The following is an 18,899-nucleotide window of genomic DNA, read 5'->3' on the forward strand; positions in this document are numbered from 1 at the left end:
CCACATGTACCTTACATGCCCTTCAGCCTCCCTGCATGCCATCAGACATCCCCACATGCCATCAGACCCCCACACACACCCAGAAACCATCACACATGACATCAGATCTCCCTATATACTCCATATATGCCAATCAAACCTCTCCACATTTTGCGACACTCTCTCATCTTCCTTCCCTAATTGGACCTCCCTCCATTGTTCAGAGGAGGTCACAAGATGCAGATACTCTCAGTCTGTAGAGCAGCTTAATGTTTTACATTCTGCCCCTGCCAGTCCCTGGACAACTGTACTTTTGTTGATGCTCCCAGCCAGGAGCCACATTTCAAAGCTCAAAGAGCCACATGTGGCTCCTGATTGTCGTGGCTAGGTATATTTGTGGATCCCCAACCTCTACTTAGATGGTAAAGCAGAGGGTGGTGGAGACAAAACACGCTGGGATAAGTTCAGATGGAGAATCACAATGAAGAAATACATAGACGATAAAGTAGTGTTGCAACTTGTCACGGGCACTAGGAGTCTTTGCCCAGGATATCACCAGATGATGGACTTACCAGAGTAATATAGCTGGTATTATGGTTCTCTGGTAGCAGGGTGACAACGGAACAGGAGAAACAGCAGATGGTGAGAGAATGCTCAAGGAAAGTCTATGACTAGCAGCAACTGGTAATGAGTAGATGAATGTACACAAGGATCCAGATGGACAAGGAAACGTGAGGAGAGTCAGTGGTCTGCGTATAGCAAGTTGTACCACTGCTATAGTGAGGAGGAATGTCCAGGAGTAGCGAGGAGGTAGTGAGAGTCAGCGGTCTGCGTATAGCAAGTTGTACCGCTGTCTATAGTGAAGGAATGGAATCCAGGTGAAGGTAGGTAACGGGGAAGTCAGTGGTCTGCGTGTAGCAAGTTGTACCACTGCTATGTGAGAGGATACTTGAAACTGGTGTCACAGGGAACAGGAGTCAGTGGTCTGCGTCAGCAAGTTGTACCACTGCTATATATATGTGAGGAGGGGCACGAGGAGATGAATGTAAAGCAGAGTATACACGGGGCACACAGAACTTGATCCCACGATGATATCCACAATACAACAATAACTGACCAGCGCTGCTTGAAGTATACAAAGTCTCATTAGCAATCCAGGCAATAGAAAACAAAGTCAATGGTAACAATAGCTTCAGTGGATAGGAGGCTCCGGAGAAGAACACAACTCAGTCCAGATGGATATGCAATACAAAAGCAAAGTCAATGGAAAGTATGCATACCGCGGTTCAGGAGAGCAGGCTGTCAGAGCGACGTGCAGGGATACCTGAAGGCTGAAGGCCGGCAGGAGGAGAGACCACTGGAGGGTGGAAGCGGTAATCAAGTTGGTGCAGCGCACGGCAGGTAATCCAGAATCAAAGAAGCAATACTCAGGAAGCAGTAGTAAGTGAAACTGGAAACATGATGAACATGGGAGAGTTGAGGCGGTCTGGTATCCAGTAGTAGTGGTAACGGAGGCAGCGGAGAGCTGACACGATAAACACAGGAGAGTTGAGACAAGCAGGAACTCTGTAGTAGTAATGGAGGCAGCGGATAGGAATCAGCGGAGTGCAGGCACGATGAACACAGGAGAGTTGAAGTGAGCAGGAACTCTGTAGTAGTAACGGAGGCAGCGGATAGGAGTCAGCTGAGTGCAGGCACGATGAACACAGGAGAGTTGAAGTGAGCAGGAACTCTGTAGTAGTAACGGAGGCAGCGGATAGGAATCAGCTGAGTGCAGGCACGATGAACACAGGAGAGTTGAAGTGAGCAGGAACTCTGTAGTAGTAACGAAGGCAGCGGATAGGAATCAGCTAAGTGCAGGCACGATGAACACAGGAGAGTTTAAGTGGTCTGGCAACCACAATAGCAGTAAACAGGAATCAGCAGAAGCTGAATACACGAGGAACACAGGAACACCTTCAGAGGCTCATGGGGAATGAGACTCCAAGATCAGGCAACCAGGTAATGATCACAGGTGGTTTAAATAGGGAGGGTTGCCTGATCATCCAATCAATTAAAAGCAACAGGTATTGAAGGCTTGATAAGGGCTGCACATGCGCAGACCCTCAGGATGGCGGACGGCCACGGTTCCTGAACACATGGGAAATGGCACTCACAGTCCGGTGAGTGACACAACTTTAGTATATTGTTCAATGGTGCAACAGCAGTAATAAAAGGCATGTACAACTCAGCTGTGCTGAGCACACGGTAGTTGAGAAATAAAACAATCACATCAGTACTTCAAGTGGAAACCATGAGCAACAGCATGAAAAACAAGCAATACAGTTCAACGCTGAGATAATGATCTAGAACACTTGTAACCTTGTAACACAGACAGCAATAAAGGAGAATCACTGACACAGCTTGGAAGTCCGATGAGGATAGTAAATAGACTTGGCTGATCCAGATGGAATGTGATTCACTTTAGCGGATGGTGATAGGTAATGTAACGGTTCTTGTCAGCGGAACAACAGATGTATATATATCGTCCAAGAGCTTGGTGAACTAGAGACATGCAATAGAATGTTGCTAGAAGTACAGCGTGACAATAGAAGTCCAACACACAGAGAAACGTAAGTTCATCCCTTTGACAGAAAGCAGCTGATATCGCACAGAACTTAATTAAAGGAACTGGCTCCTAGCTCGGCAATGATTCTTAGAAATAGTCCAGTAATTCACAAACAGCAGAATGATAATAATAGCCGTGCCAGACCTAGAACCACAGATGACCAGAACTTGATTGTAGTTCAACAGAATAATGAACAGCCGAGCAGAGCGGTAATGAATCCAATCAATATGAGCACAGTTTATAACAAGCAACTCACGACAGTTCAATGTGCAGATGAAAGTTCAATGAATAGTTGCAGCTTAGAGATGAACCATGAAATGGTATTCAGCAGGGCCAAATAGAGATCAGTGATGACAGGCAATCTCGGCAACCGAATAACATCCAGGAGACACTCAGGGAGTTAGGTATGCAGCCAGAACCCACGGTAGTGTGAGTAACACGAAGATCAGGCAATGAATCCCTGATCACAAGAGGTTGATATAGTCTTCTGTAACCAATAAGCTTCAGAAGGAGGTTTCCAATTAGGATAACAGAAAACAGCTATGAAAAGGTAGAGACTCTGAAACAGTAGACAAGCACCAACATAGTTCCTTAAAGGGCAAGTCACACAACAGCACCTAGTTATGAGAGCGGTGTGTGACACTGATCCACAGGTTGACCACTGCTGATCTAGGATATGCCCTACCCCAACTATAAATCTGCCATCACATTTTAAATTTACCTTCCCCTCAAATGCAACATGGTTTTGTCTTACCTGCTTACTTTTGCTTAATTTCCCATAATGAATCAGGGAAAAAGTCAGATTTGGGATAAAAAGTAGATAAAATGTAATTTTTTTAAGCTACGATACAGTGAGTCACCACTTTATGACAGCGTATAAATGTATAACCTATCTTATTAATATGAATATCAATGTAAGAGGTGACATCACACAATTTTTTAAACCTCCACTAAATAAGCTTCTGAGACGAGCAATGATATCCCTATAATCTGAGTTTTTAAGCTTAGAATTTTCACTTTTAATGTCAAAAGACTGCATTTTTAATCTCAAAATTCTAACAGTGGCAAACACAGCTCAATGTGTGGTAATGGATGGTAACGACTGTAAAATATTTATTGGGTACATCCCATTTTATAGGCTGATCAGAGGTAAATGTTAAATACCTACCTGTCTAATGTCAGAGCCGTGCCCATGATTGTTTCCATGGAATTTATGGTCCAGATCAAGCTGCACCATGCACATGAGTGTTAAAATAATAGCACGTTTATAAGCCCAGGCCTGTCACTGTTTAAACAACTATTACAGTTTTTGATTTTTTTTTGTACCTGGAGTCTATTGTTACTGTTGCTCTGACCTTTACTTTGTTACTGACCACCATTCATTACTGCCTACCCTAACCTTGGTGCCCATTTGACCTCAATGTTTTGCCTATTGATTTGTACCTTTTTTACCAATCCGGGCCTCTCTTTAGCTGTCATTAGTTGTTTAGAGCTACATGAACAAGAGTTGGGGGAAACTAAGTACGTAAAACACATTAACTTCCGAGTGAAAAGATGAACACCAGCAGTAGTCTGGTTATAGTGTATAGTGACCATTACAGCTGCATGGATTAACATCAAATAATTGAATTGCACCTGGTCTGCGGTCAGGACTTTCCATAAAATGCAGTAAATAATTCAATCTAGAGATGGTCGGGCTCGGTTCCCCGAGAACCAAACCCGCCCGAACTTTGCATAACCGAATACCAAGCCGAGCAGGCTCGGTACACTCCCGCCCGCTCGGATTCCAAAACGAGGCCGAACGTCATCGTGACGTCGTCGGATCTCGGGGCTCGGTTCTCGCGATACTTGAAAGTTATAAATATCCGCCTCCACAGCAATCCATCGCCATTTGACAGAGGGAGAGAGCAGGGTGTAGTCACAGGCTGATTAGAGCAGGGACAGAAAATACAATTATGATTCCAATTCTGATAACAATTGATAGAAAAGAGAGGAGGGTAGAGTAGTCTTTTTTTTCATTATTTGGCACTAGAAGTGCTTTGTGGTGGCCCCCATTGTTTTGCATTAATATTTCTGGCTGTCAAAAGTCCTGTCTGTCAGCAATATTCCAAATAATTTTTAGCACTCCAAAGTGCTTTTGGGGTGTCCCCTATTCTTTTGCATTAATATTTCTGGCTGTCAAAAGTACTATCTGTCAGCAGTATCTAAAACAATTTGTAGCACTACAAGTGCGTTGGGCTCAGAATGGATTCAAAGCAGTCCACCTATGAGCAGAATGAGCAACCAGGTTCTGTCACCAGTCCTGATGGTACTGTTCCCAGTACGTCATCTGGGCAAGGCGATGTCAAACTACACAGTCTTTTGAAATCAAAAAAAGTGTAACTGAGGAAAAGTTAAGTGCCGATAAAAAAAAATTGCCAACATGCCATTCTATACATGCAGTGGCAAAGAGAGAATGAGGCCTTCACCTTTGTCTATTAGTGGCAGATCAAAAAATGTTACCGAGCCTACAAGTGGTGCACAACTACTGCTACGTGTCAAAGCCGAGCTGCAAGAAAACTGTAAGGCATTAGAGGATAATGTATGCTCTGAATCAGAAATGACACCAATCCCTGTGGAGAGTCCATCCATCAGTGGTATGTCTAATCATGAGCATTCTGTTAGTGACGTGTACCCATAAAGAAGGGTCCTTTCAGCTGTTCTGCTGATGTGTGCCTTAACAGCCCGAGTGTAGTCGGTGATACACCATTGAGGATGCCACTTTTGAATTAGAAGAGGATGAGGGGGAGATTTGTGTAGGCGACGAGGGCACTAATGATGATGTTGATGATTATGATGCAGACAGATACCAAATTGCCTTTCTCAATTTCTATTTATATTCTAGACTCCATTACGGCTGAATACTTTACTATTTTACTACTAGTGGAGAGGGGGATCTGATGCAGACAGATACCAAACTACCTTGGTCCATTTATTTTTACTTTCTAATTCCACAGTCTATGCAGGCTGCTTTTTTCGATTCAACTACAAGTGGAGGGTGTAATATACACCCAAAGACGATGGCTGCATTGCCAATAGGCAAAGATGAAGAGGAAGACAACCAGGTTTGTGTGGAGAATTAAGGACGGCCTACCAGGGATTAAACTGTTTTCTTCCTAATTTATTAGCTTTAGAATTACCTTACTTATCCAAGAAACAGGTGGAGCACTAAATTAGGTTATTTTATGCACAAAAACATTGATTTTTAAACAAAATTGCAAAACAAAACCAAACAAAACCAAAACCAAAACCAAAACACGAAAGGGCGGTTTTGCAAAACCAAAACCAAAACACGAAGGTAGTCCAGATCCAAAACCAAAAACAAAACCAAAACACGGGGGTCAGTGAGCATCTCTAATTCTATCACAATCAGTCCCATGCCCACACCGGGAGTCATTTCATAACTCTGGTGTTAATCCACATGTCCAGCAGAATTGAACAAAGTAACAAGCAATAATGCAAATATAACCATAAAATTGTTTATAACAAGTATGACCGACCAAGCTAAAAGCAATTATTGTAATACGAAAATGTTGTAAACATGACTGCTATTTTTAGGAATAAATTAAATCAATTAGTTTGATTACATTATCATCTCATAACAAGCTTAGCACTAGTGCCAAGGCTGTTTCACTTGCTGAGTCTTATCCTCTAGCCTTATGAGTGAACATTGTCCTCACTTTTTTAAAAAGACTACAAGAGCTTATTCAGACAATCATTTTGACATTTTCTCATGTCACATACGTGACTGCATGCAAAAAAACACTAATTAATCCCAGTGCCTTCACTCTTCTACTGCTTAAACGTAAGACATTGCAAATCCCTTGTCAGTTTTTAAATACAAGAAATCATGCTTGGGCTTTTTTCTGGCTCTTTGCTCTGACCCACGACTCATAATGCCAGCTCATGTGAACAGCAGAGGTGTGTAGTCACTGGGATCAATAATCTCAATGCCAGTACGACCTCCAAAGCATCTTTCTTATACATGCAACATTGAAAATTACAGGTCAGAGCAAAGCACCATAAAAGCACGAGCAACCTCTGACAAAACACATATCTGAATGAGCCATAATGCTAATAGTAATCTGTTTTATTTATACAAAAGTAACCTAGTGTTGGCTTGTGTTGCCATTTAAAAAGAGTAAGAAGAACATGTTCATATATACATGGAATTAAACCTGCAGCTACATTGTTGTAAGATGCAGAGATTGCTTAAGATTGACATACATATGTAATACTCACTTTGGATGTGAGTGCCTGTGTGACAGCCCTGAGTGATGCAACCTGAAAGGGAGCACCACTGGGGGAGGCTAGTAAATGTCCCCTTTGGTTCCCAGGAAAGTTTCCCCATGAGCTCTGTCTCAGGTTGACACTTCAAGAATGACAGCTACCTCACCTTCTAGTCTAAACTTGCAGACACGGGTTTAAACTATTTTTCAGTGCTTGAAAGGGAGAATATGGGACCATGCATGTGTACTTTTTCTACCTTATTTCTTTGCGATGTGGAGGCGATATTGGAAAAGAGAAGGTGGGCGGGACCAAGTGAGGTGCTACATATAGAGACACAGCATAGCCCCGGGCAAAATATATATTTCTTAGCATTTTGTTGTGCTGTGAATGTGATAATAACACATGCTAGCCTATGTGTGATGCAAAACACACTTATATACATAACCTGAGTTAATGAGAATGTTTATTTACGTAACCAGTGTTACTGAAATTGATTAAATAATGTTAATACTAATATAGAAAGACAGTGTTGACGATAGAAATTTGTGTGCACGAGGAATATATTGAGATAAAGAGCAGGAAGCAGTATGATCAGAACTGAAAAAATAAATGTCAAGTGACAGAGAGCACCAGAGGGTTAGGCAATTGCGACAGTTGAGAGGAACAGAACAAGAGAGAAGAGGGAGGGCATGTGAGAGGCAGGGAAGAGCAATGGTGAGGAGAATTTAGCAATAAATTATATGAAATTAGAGTATTGTTACAGAGAATAAGAATATAACAATTGATACAAAAGGAGGATAAGCTTTAGAGAAGAGATACGTGAATCAACCCACAGAACACTAGTATACAGTGTAGTGTGTGTAATTTGCCTACAGATGTTTATAGTACTGAACTACAGTAGTTTTCATTTCTCAAAAAAAACAACTGGATTTAGAGATAATCATACTACGATTTTTCTTCAAGCAGAGACAGTTAATTCATAATAGCCTTTTACCTTACTCACTGTACTAAGATATTGAACAAAGTGTGTACATCTTTCCACAGACTTTTGTGCCCTCAGTCATTTATGAAACATGAAATACTATAATTCAACAACATCTTGCAATTTTAAAGAAACAAAGGGAAATTTAAATTATATAGTATATAATTTCTTTGGAGATGAGGCTATCTAATGTGTTAACAATATTGAAAGTGGAAACCCTCTTCATTTCATGTAGCCTTTCCACTAATTGAAGACATATTGGTCAGCGTGATTAAATTAAAAAAATTGCACAAGGATATTTAATACACTGATTATACTGGACACCTCAACACTGCAATTGTTAAATACCTCAACTATTAATTTGTTCATCAACGGCCATTCAAGGGTATCCATATATCAGAGATGTGCACTGACCCCATGTTGAGGTTTCGGATGTGGTTTTGGTCAGTGGTCGAAGTGGAAATTTAGAAGTGGCGGTATAAAAATTTAGAAATGATGGTATGAAAAATGTAATGGGAATATAAGTGAATGGAATGTAATAGTTTCAAATGAAGGCTGTAGGAGAAGCGGCGGTATGGCATACCACCATATACACTCTGACTTTGTCTACTGGTATTGGTTCTAAAATGTGTTTGTGTTTTGTTTTTGCAACTGAATATAATTAATACTTGTGAAAAATAGGTCAAATAATGTCATTTTTCAGCTATGTTTGCTCCTATATTATTATTTATAGCATTAACATTAGTCATTTCCAGTCTTTTTTCAAATGTTACCTTTAGAACTGTCCCAATTGTCTCCAATTTGGGCCAAAATCTGTTCCCCGGCTCAGTCCCACGGTAGGCTACCTTGGGCTGGGTCACTAGGCCACTTACATTTTTCCCCTTTAAAATGTTCCTAATAGGCTGCTGAGCCGAGTCTTGCCCAAAATTAGCTTGTCTAAATACCGACTGATGCCTCTGTCTCCCTAATGACATCTCCATGATGCATGCCGTCTAACGTTCCAAATTTAGTATGTGCGTAGCCTTTCTACATTTTTATCTCTTGCACCTTACACTACATTTTTGTGATAGTGTTAAAGTAACGGTTAATAACGAAAAATGATTAGTAGCGTAACAATCAAATTTGCCATGTGTACGTTTAGGGTTGACTAGTTTTAAATGAGTGATTTAAGGAGTAATATGATATAATCTAGAAGATTAGTTAAATTATATAGATAACATGTTGATTTCTGTATACATTGAATGTATTAATTTCTGATATATGCTATATGATATTTATCACTGATATTATTGTGTAATCAATACTTTCCATTGCTATAATCAAAAATATACTACAACACATTTTGTTGTTTGAGTGTATCTTTCAGATTAAATATTACCAGTGAAAAATAGGGAGCGGTTTCCTGAATCACCCCTGTTACTCATATATGAGGTATGTACTAAGTGTAGTATAGAGCCACATGGGGTCAGTAACCGCTCAATAATACCTTGTAAAAGTGTGTTGCATTATTATTTATTGCTTTTTTTCTTCTTTTGTATTTTTTAATGTTTCCTTTACTTCCACTAGAAGTCTATCTATTTGTTTTGTTGATGTGTATATTTTGTGCCTCATTCCGCTGTAAAGTCACACCAATGTTCAGAAGAGCTAATAGGCCTCATTCTCGTGGATATTGCTTCAGTCCACAAAGTAGCTACCTCTGAAGGTTATTTACAAAGCACAATACTGCAGCTTAGCATTGCAAATGCAGCTTTAGACCCCTTAAGCTCCTAAATTTGCCCAAGTACACCTAGATCACAGGTTATCAGAGCAAATGGCCACCTTTACAGAAGAGCAGACGTGTGCATTCATTGAACAGTAAAGAAGAAGAGGTTTTATTTTATTTATCAGTTGACTATGATGAATCAAGAATGAAGAAAATAAGCTGTTTTGTTATTTAATAAAGTGGTGAATGAGGGTTTTAGGGAATCTTTTATTTTAAGCAGTGCATGTACATGGAGACTGTTTTGTTACAGAGAGCACATGTAAATATAGCAGGTCCCTTTAAAAGTATAGACCTTTGGCAGAACAATGCATTTTTAGGCACGTGCAATGCAATAAAAAGATTTGCACATCAGCCATGATGTCTCCACACTGCCATCATTTATTTAGTCCATAAATAAGTGTAAATCAAGCGATATTTTAGGAAAAAAACAGAAATGTTTATTGAATTAAGAGTGTAGTACTAATGGGTTAAAAGGTTGAATTTTTAGTTTGCAGAAGCTAATCCCAAGTGCAGAGAGAAGTGCACCTCTATATAACTATATGCAATGCCGGATTGAGGTAGACCATTATGCAGTCCATCCCTCGAGCATCCGTATTGTCTTTCAAAGTGTTCTCCAAGAGGAAAACTCCAATTTTTTTACATTTACATAGTGCACTGAACATCACATAAAAACATACTGGACCTGATTCATCTTCAATGTAAGTCCCTTTGCGAGCTGTATCTTGCGTGAAATACCTCTGCGCATTCTCAGAAATAGAATTAGCTCCAATAAACGCAATTGCATGCAATTCATGTCTGAATGCGAATGTCACATACTACTGCCTAAGTCTTGAAGGACAGACCGGGGGAGTGAAGGGGCGGATGAACATAGGCAATGTACAGTAAGGACATACTGCGGGCGTGCCAATACAGATGCGGCCAATTAAAGCTCTGGGCTTCTCTTAAGTATGTGTTTTTTAGCTGTATCATGTGCACTAACTACAAGTCAGGTGTAAGTAAGTATGGGCAGCACGGTGGCTAAGTGGTTAGCACTTCTGCCTCACAGCGCTGGGATCATGAGTTCAATTCACGACCATGGCCTTATCTGTGTGGAGTTTGTATGTCCTCCCTGTGTTTGCGTGGGTTTCCTCTGGGTGCTCCGGTTTCCTCCCACACTCCAAAAACATACTAGTAGGTTAATTGGCTGCTATCAAAAATTGACCCTAGTCTCTGTCTGTTAGAGTGTGTGTGTATGTTAGGGAATCTAGACTGTAAGCTCCAATGGGGCAGGGACTGGTGTGAGTGAGTTCTCTGTACATCGCTGTGGAATCAGTGGCGCTATATAAATAAATGGTGATATTGATGGTGATGAAGTATCGACCAATAGTGATGACTATCATGGCATAGTTTTTGTATTAAAAACTGCACATATGCGTGCTACTAGATAGCAAAGAAAATTTGTATCTAAGGGATTTTATTTAAAATAAAAGTGAAAACATATTTTTACTAATGACTACAGTACTATAATGTGGTCATATGTGTATATATATATATATATATATATATATATATATATATATATATGTGTGTGTGTGTGTGTATATACGTGTATATATATATACAAGTTAACCCGTGCATGATACTCATGCATTCTAGTGAAATCAAGCTACTTAAGGTGTTAAAAAGGTTCTTGTCATGCATTTGGGCCTAGCCCAGGCCTCCTCAGGGGAAGAGCGTTACTTCCCGACGCAAGCGCCCTTTTTTTGTCCACATGTCACCACCTCATCATTTTTCTCCATCACCTCATCCTTCATCATCATCGCCACATCCTTCATCAAGCTACTTAAGGTGTTAAAAACTCCCCACTGTCACCCCTGGCAACCGCCAACCACTCCCAACTGTCACTTCTCCTTCAAGAAATATATAGGTCAGTGTATAACTCTGCCCAGCAGGTGGCGCTGCAGCTTGGTTTTTTTTCCCCACACACGCCACTAGGCATTTATATAGTAGATATATTAGGGGTGTGCACCGGCCACTTTTGGTGTTTTGGGTTCTGATTAGCTTGAGGTTTTGGGTTCTGATTTGTTTTGCCAAAACACCCCACGAAAGGTTTTGGTTCTGATTTTGGGTTTTGGGTTCTGATTTTTTTTTAAAAAGCATAAAAAGTGCTAAAATCCATATTTTATTTTTTTTCACTCCTACACTATTATTATCCTTGATAACATTCATTTCCACTAATTTCCAGTCTATTCTGAACACCTCACACCTCACAATATTGTTTTTAGTCCAAAAGGTTGCACCGAGGTAGCTGGATGTCTAAGCTAAGCGACACAAGTGGGCGGCACAAACACGTGGCCCATCTAGGAGTGGCACTGCAGTGGCAGACAGGATGGCAGTTTGCAAGAGTTTGCTAGAGGTGCAAGATGGAATTGTCCTTGGGCCCTCCCACCCACCCTAATGTTGTTGAAATAGGACATTCGCACTTTAACAAACCAATCAGGAACAGTGAACGTAGTTTAATCTCTGGTACTAATATTTCTGGACTGCAGGAACAGTGAACGTAGTTTAATCTCTGGTACTAATATTTCTGGACTGCAGGAACAGTGAACGTAGTTTAATCTCTGGTACTAATATTTCTGGACTGCAGGAACAGTGAACGTAGTTTAATCTCTGGTACTAATATTTCTGGACTGCCTAGTGAAGTGGAATCTCGACGGGATTTGGTACCGGGGACACAATACCTCCATCAACCGTCTAAATCCCACTCCACTGATGGCGGACACCGGACGCACGTCTAACACCAACATAGCTGTTACGGCCGCAGTTATCCGCTTTGCCATAGGATGACTACTGTCGTACTTCGTGCTCATGGCAAACGACTGTTGTACAGTCAACTGTTTGGTGAAAGATGTAGCGGTCTTACGACTTCCCCTCTGGGAAGATGACCGACTACCAGCAGCAACAGCAGCAGCGGCAGTAGTAGACGTACCGCTGCAGGATCCTCCGGAAGAATCCCGGATTGAAGAGGACTCAGTCATGCCGGTGACATGGCCTGCAGGACTATCTCCATGGAGATCGTGGAGGAAGTTGACGAGGAGGGTGTTGCTGGTGTGTATACAACAGGACCAAGGGATTTCGGTGTCCCTGGACTGCTGACGGTCCTAGCTACAGGTTCTGAACTAAACACTGAATTGTGAAGGTTCTTCAGGTGACATATAAGGGAGGATGTCCCTAGGTGGCCAAGATCCTTACCCCTGCTTATTTGAGCTTTACATAAACTACATATGGCCATACATTTGTTGTCCAGATTGGGATAGAAATAACTCCAGACCGAAGAGGTGGATTTTTTGGTCTTCTGCCCAGGCATGACGATGGGCTTTTTCATCCCATGGACAACAACTGTTTCCCCCCCTGGTGCCTCATTTAAGATAACCACATCAGCATCCTCCTCGTCAAGTTCCTCCTCAGCGCCAGCTACATCAATATCCTCCTCCCGGTGTACAACATTGACACCTTCATTAGCCAAATCTGTAACTGAACTGTGGGTGATCCTTCCAGCATATGCAGAGGGCGTGCTGCAAATGGTGGAAGGAGCCACCTCTTCCCGTACAGTGATGGGAAGGTCAGGCTTCGCAACCACCAACACCCTTGGACTCGCCTTGGGGATTTGTGATGACATCTCTTTAGAAGGTAGAGTTGTTTACTGTGTTGTTGCTGACAGCATAACTCTTTTAATTTTTTTTGAGGGGGGAGGGGGAGGGCTTAGATCCTTGGGTGAAGCTGAACCACTAGTCATGAAGACGGGCCAGGGCCTAAGCCGTTCCTTGCCACTCCGTGTCGTAAATGGCATATTGGCAAGTTTACGTTTCTCCTCAGATGATTTTAATTTTCTTTTTTTGCTAATTTTAGTGAACTTTAGCTTTTTGGATTTTACATGCCCTCTACTAGGAGTTTGTGCATCGGCCTTGGGAGACGACGTTGATGGCATTTCATCGTCTATGTCATGACTAGTGGCAGCAGCTTCAGCATTGGGAGGAAGTGGGTCTTGATCTTTCCCTACTTTATCCTCCAAATTTTTGTACTCCATTATAGTTAAATTTCTGGTACTAATATTTCTGGACTGCAAGAACAGTGAACGTAGGTAAAAATCGCAGTACTAATATTTCTGGACTGCAAGAAAGTGAACGTATTTTAATTTAGCAGTACTAATATTTCTGGACTGCAAGAACAGTGAACGTATTTTAATTTAGCAGTACTAATATTTCTGACTGCAAGAACAGTGAACGTATTTTAATTTAGCAGTACTAATATTTCTGGACTGCAAGAACAGTGAACGTATTTTAATTTAGCAGTACTAATATTTCTGGACTGCAAGAACAGGGAACGTAGGTAAATATTGCAGTACTAATATTTCTGGACTGCAAGAACAGGGAACGTAGGTAAATATTGCAGTACTAATATTTCTGGACTGCAAGAACAGTGAACGTAGGTAAATATTGCAGTACTAATATTTCTGGACTGCAAGAACAGTGAACGTAGGTAAATATTGCAGTACTAAAATTTCTGGACTGCAAGAACAGTGAACGTAGGTATTGCAGTACTAATATTTCTGGACTGCAAGAATATATTGCACTAGAATTTTTTTTATACTTTTTAAATAATTTTTTTATATTTTTTTATTATTTTTGTATAATTTTTTTAAATTTTTTTTAAATTAGTTTTCTATAATTTTTTTTTCTTTTTTACATTTTTTTTATGCTTTTTTAAGAATTTTAAAATAACTATAGACTTAGCAGAACAAAGCACAGGACAAAATCACCAGTGGACTCAGTAGGAAAGAGCACTGGCCAAAGCACCACTGGACTCAGCAGGACAGAGCACAGGACAAAAGCACCACTGGACTCAGCAGGACAGAGCACTGGCCAAAGCACCACTGGACTCAGCAGGACAGAGCACAGGACAAAAGCACCACTGGACTCAGCAGGACAGAGCACTGGCCAAAGCACCACTGGACTCAGCAGCACAGAGCACAGGACAAAAGCACCACTGGACTGATCAACAGGACAGAGCACAGGAGAAACTAACTAACCACTGGATTAAGCAGGACACAGGACACAGGAGCACCACTACACTACAACCTCCCTCTTCCCTGATCGATCTCAGCCAGAATGAAGATGGCGGCCGCAAGCGGGGAATTTATGACATCCGAGTCTCGCGAGATCCGACGCAAGACTTGCATGTCATAGCCTCGTTTTGGATTCATTTCGCCGCCAGAAATATCCGAACAGTGCTCGGATCCCGTCGGATCCGCACTGTTCGGGTGGGCTCGGATTAGCAAAATCCGAGCCCCCTCATCCCTGATAGAGATATATATATATATATATATATATATGGGGAATGGGGCAGAGGGGGTAAAAGGAAGTAGGGAGGGGGGAATATATGCGTTCCTATGGAACTTTATATTGCGCATAATATGCATGTGCATACCCTGCAGCAGTTCTGTCTGTTAACGTACGACAAGTACAGTTTAGGCAGAGTTTATTTATACCTACATTAAAATGGAAATGGAAATTTATCTTGAGATCCATTTGGATTTGCATACAGGCTCATGTATGCTCAAATTCCGTGCTCATTTAAAAACTCAACTTGATGAATCAGACCCATTATCTCTAAAGTGACAGTAATTTTGCTTTAGATTTGAAATGTTAGTAAGCAAGACCCTCTTTGCTGTACTACCATAGTGCTACTGTATCCATATGTATGTACGTATATATATATTTGCATTACTTTGTTGTTGTAGCGGGTTACAGAACATGTTGCAACTGTACAAGTAAAAGTCAGCAGTAATGATTATATCAGTGTTTTGCTACAAAATACATTCCAATAGTACCCTCTAGTGGTTGATTTATAAAAGTACATATCCATGTATATATTAATAATCCCCCAGATGCTCTCAAGTCCGTTAAGCAAGGGCCTTACTTAGGTAAATAGCTATGCTTTATGCAAATTACCTACCCTAAAAATAGTAAAATATCTTAAATATTTAGCATTACTTACTTAACAATCTCTGCATATGTGCAGAACTGATTTACCCTCCCTTTTTTCCCAATGGCAATGCTAAATGAGAAGAATGTGTCAATGCCATATAGGTAAAGATATAATGAGAGCAATGAAGAGTTATGTACTGTTTTAGAATGAAGCAGAGGTGAGGAGTGACTTGGAATAAATTTGCCAACATGGGAAAGAAGTCCAGAAACACCTTAAATGTGATGAAATGTTTAGATATACGGTAGCAACACAGAGAGCATGTATATATGCTTGTTTGTTTTATATCTGCGCTGGAATCACTGTTGAAGTTGCGATATGCAGCACACAAGGGATATTAATAGGTTGTGGTTATGGACATTAGTAACCATGGTCACAAAAGTCTATTTTCCTAATACAATCATTTAAATAATAAAAATAGCATTTTGTTTTAGTTTCTAAATTGCTGTCTTGGGTAATTAAGTAGATACTAATTTTTTGATTAATTCTCCTTTGTTACAGTTAAAATTATAATAAAATAAAAACTTTAAATCTTCTAGTAAAAGTATGTGCTATAAAGTCTTTGCATGTTATATTACAATTATTTCACCCAAAAATAATATTTTTATTGTGTTATCACATCTTACAGTAACTTAATACCGTATATACACATAATATTTAGTGTAAATGCTTCACACATATACATATTATACATCGGGCTTCATAAAAATTTGTGGCAAAGGTGGTGTCCTGCAGTAGGGAGAGGAGTGTGTTAGTTGTGCAGCAGAGAGGAGGAGTGTGGTAGATTGGGGTATTTGGCAGCAGTGAGGAGGGATGTGGGAGAGGGGGTTCAAAGAATCAGGAAAGTGGGGAATATGGCAGAGGGTGTTCAAGGAAGCAGGGAGGAGGGGATAGAGCAGAGGGAGTTCCTGGAAGCAGGGAGGGGCCTATTATTCACAGCTGGGCTCCGACACACACTGACACACACTAACTTTCTCATACACACACTTATTTCTCTTAAACACAGACTCATACAAACTCCACAACACTTACCTGTTCCTGCTGTGCCTCCAGCTTCATTTGTGGCTTGGGGCAGTGTGGGTAGATCAGAGCTGGATTAAGGCTCTGGGGGGCCTGGGGTACTTAAGACAGGTGGCCTCCTATGATGTAACATCGTTATCATTTTAGTCAAATACACAGGCAATACTGTGTGCATTACTGTTAGTTGCATGCAGTTCTGCCTTCACGAGCAGTAAAGTGGGAAGCAGGACATACCTCCCAACTGTCCTTGCAGCCAGACCAAATTCTGACTAAGTGAGACAGTCACCCAAATTCTGGACTGCCCCACCAGATTCCGAAAAGTTGGCAGACTGTCCTGCTCCCCCTTACCTGTTCTTTCTACTTTCATTACCCATGGCTGCTAGTGTCTTTATTTGCTGCTTATCTGGATGCTGGAATGTTGGGGACTGCATTGTGAAAAATAAATGGGTACAACAAATTTAGAAAACTCCAACCAGCTACAGCATTAAATCAATAGCACCCATGTTTTAATAATTAGGTCTCCCTCCAGCCCCAACAATAAAATAATAGTACTCACATTTGATAAGTAGATCGTTTCCCCTTCAACCAGCCCTGACATTAAATTAATAGTATACAGATTTAATAAATAGAATGATTTCCCTCCAACCAACCCCAATATTAAAATAATAGTATTGCCATTTAATAAATAAACCTGTTGCCCTCCATCTAAAATACCCCCAGCAATAAATTATTAGCAATTATGTTTAATATAACCATTTCCCACAACCATCCTTGGCATTAGATAATTAAAATTCACATTTGATAAATAGCCCTCCTCCCCAAACTCAGTCCCACATTCAATTAATAGCCCCAAACTGGTCCAGCAATAAATTAAAGGTCCTGTCACCCCATCTTATTTTAAAAGCCCCCAGTATTAAACTAAATTGCTCAACCAATAAATTAAATTGTCCCACCAACACCTGACAAATAAAATTGTATACATTAAATAATTAGCCCCCACCTGAACTCCACTATTAAATTAAAAGCCCACCTCCCACTCATGTACTATAAGACAGCCCCCTCCTTTCTATCATTCAATATATTAAGACCTCCCCATTCCCTCACACATTATAGCAGCATACCCCCCTCTCTTTCCACACACTTTATACATAGTTGCCTACTCTCCTGGAATGTCTGGGAGACTCCCAGCAGTGCAACCTCCCACATTCTGCCCACCATTAGTGAAGTGGATGGGAGTAGGGCTAATCATGCCTTCCTTGTCCCAATCCCTGCTGTAATAGGCCAAAATTGGTATAGTTTACTAGAGTGGCAGAACATTATAGTAGTATACCCCCATTCCATCACATATTATAGCAACATACACCCCCTTTCCTCACACATTATAGCAGCATATCCCCCTCTTCCTTCACACATTATAGCAGCATACACCCCCCTTTCCCTCACACAATATAGCAACATACACCCCCCCTTTCCCTCACACATTATAGTAGCATACACCCTCCATTTTCCTTCACACATTATAGCAGCATACGCCTCCTTTCCTCACACATTATAGCAGCATACCCCAATTCCCTCCCATATTATAGCAACATATCTTCCTATTCCCTTACACTTTATAGCAGCATATACCCCACTTTCCCTCACACATTATTATTATTATTATTATTATTATTATTATTATTATTATTATTATCATTATTATTAATCTTTAAACGGCGCTAAAAGGTATCCGAAGAGCCGTAAAGAGTACAGACAGTGGCTTATACAGGGTAGAACAATACAGGACAATAAACAAAAATACCAGGACTTCAAAGTTCCCAACATAGCTTGCACATTGAGGATGGAGCAGAAGAATAGGTAGCAAGACAGGAGGGAAGAGGGCCCTGTGCGTGAGGGCTTACATCCTAACGGGAGGGGAAACAGTCAGGAGGAACAGTGAGGAGATAGAAAGGATCAATTGCAAGAGAAGCGAGTGGCGGGGTAGGGGAATAGAGGTGATGGAGTCATGCATGGATAGCAGGTTGGGTGGATGACTGGTAGGGTTTCAGGAAGAGGTGAGTTTTAAGTTCCCGTTTGAAGGTGCACAAATTAGGGGACAGTCAGATGGAGCGTGGGAGGTTGTTCCAGTGGAGTGGGACAGCCCGGGAATTGAATTTTGGAGTGGGAGGAAATGATCAGCGTGGAGGAGAGGCGACGGTCATTGGCCAAACGCAGGGAATGAGAGGGAGTGTGAATGGAGATGAGGTTGGAGATGT

The sequence above is a fragment of the Mixophyes fleayi genome, chromosome 4 (assembly GCF_038048845.1).
Source record: "Mixophyes fleayi isolate aMixFle1 chromosome 4, aMixFle1.hap1, whole genome shotgun sequence".
Lineage (NCBI taxonomy): Eukaryota > Metazoa > Chordata > Amphibia > Anura > Limnodynastidae > Mixophyes > Mixophyes fleayi.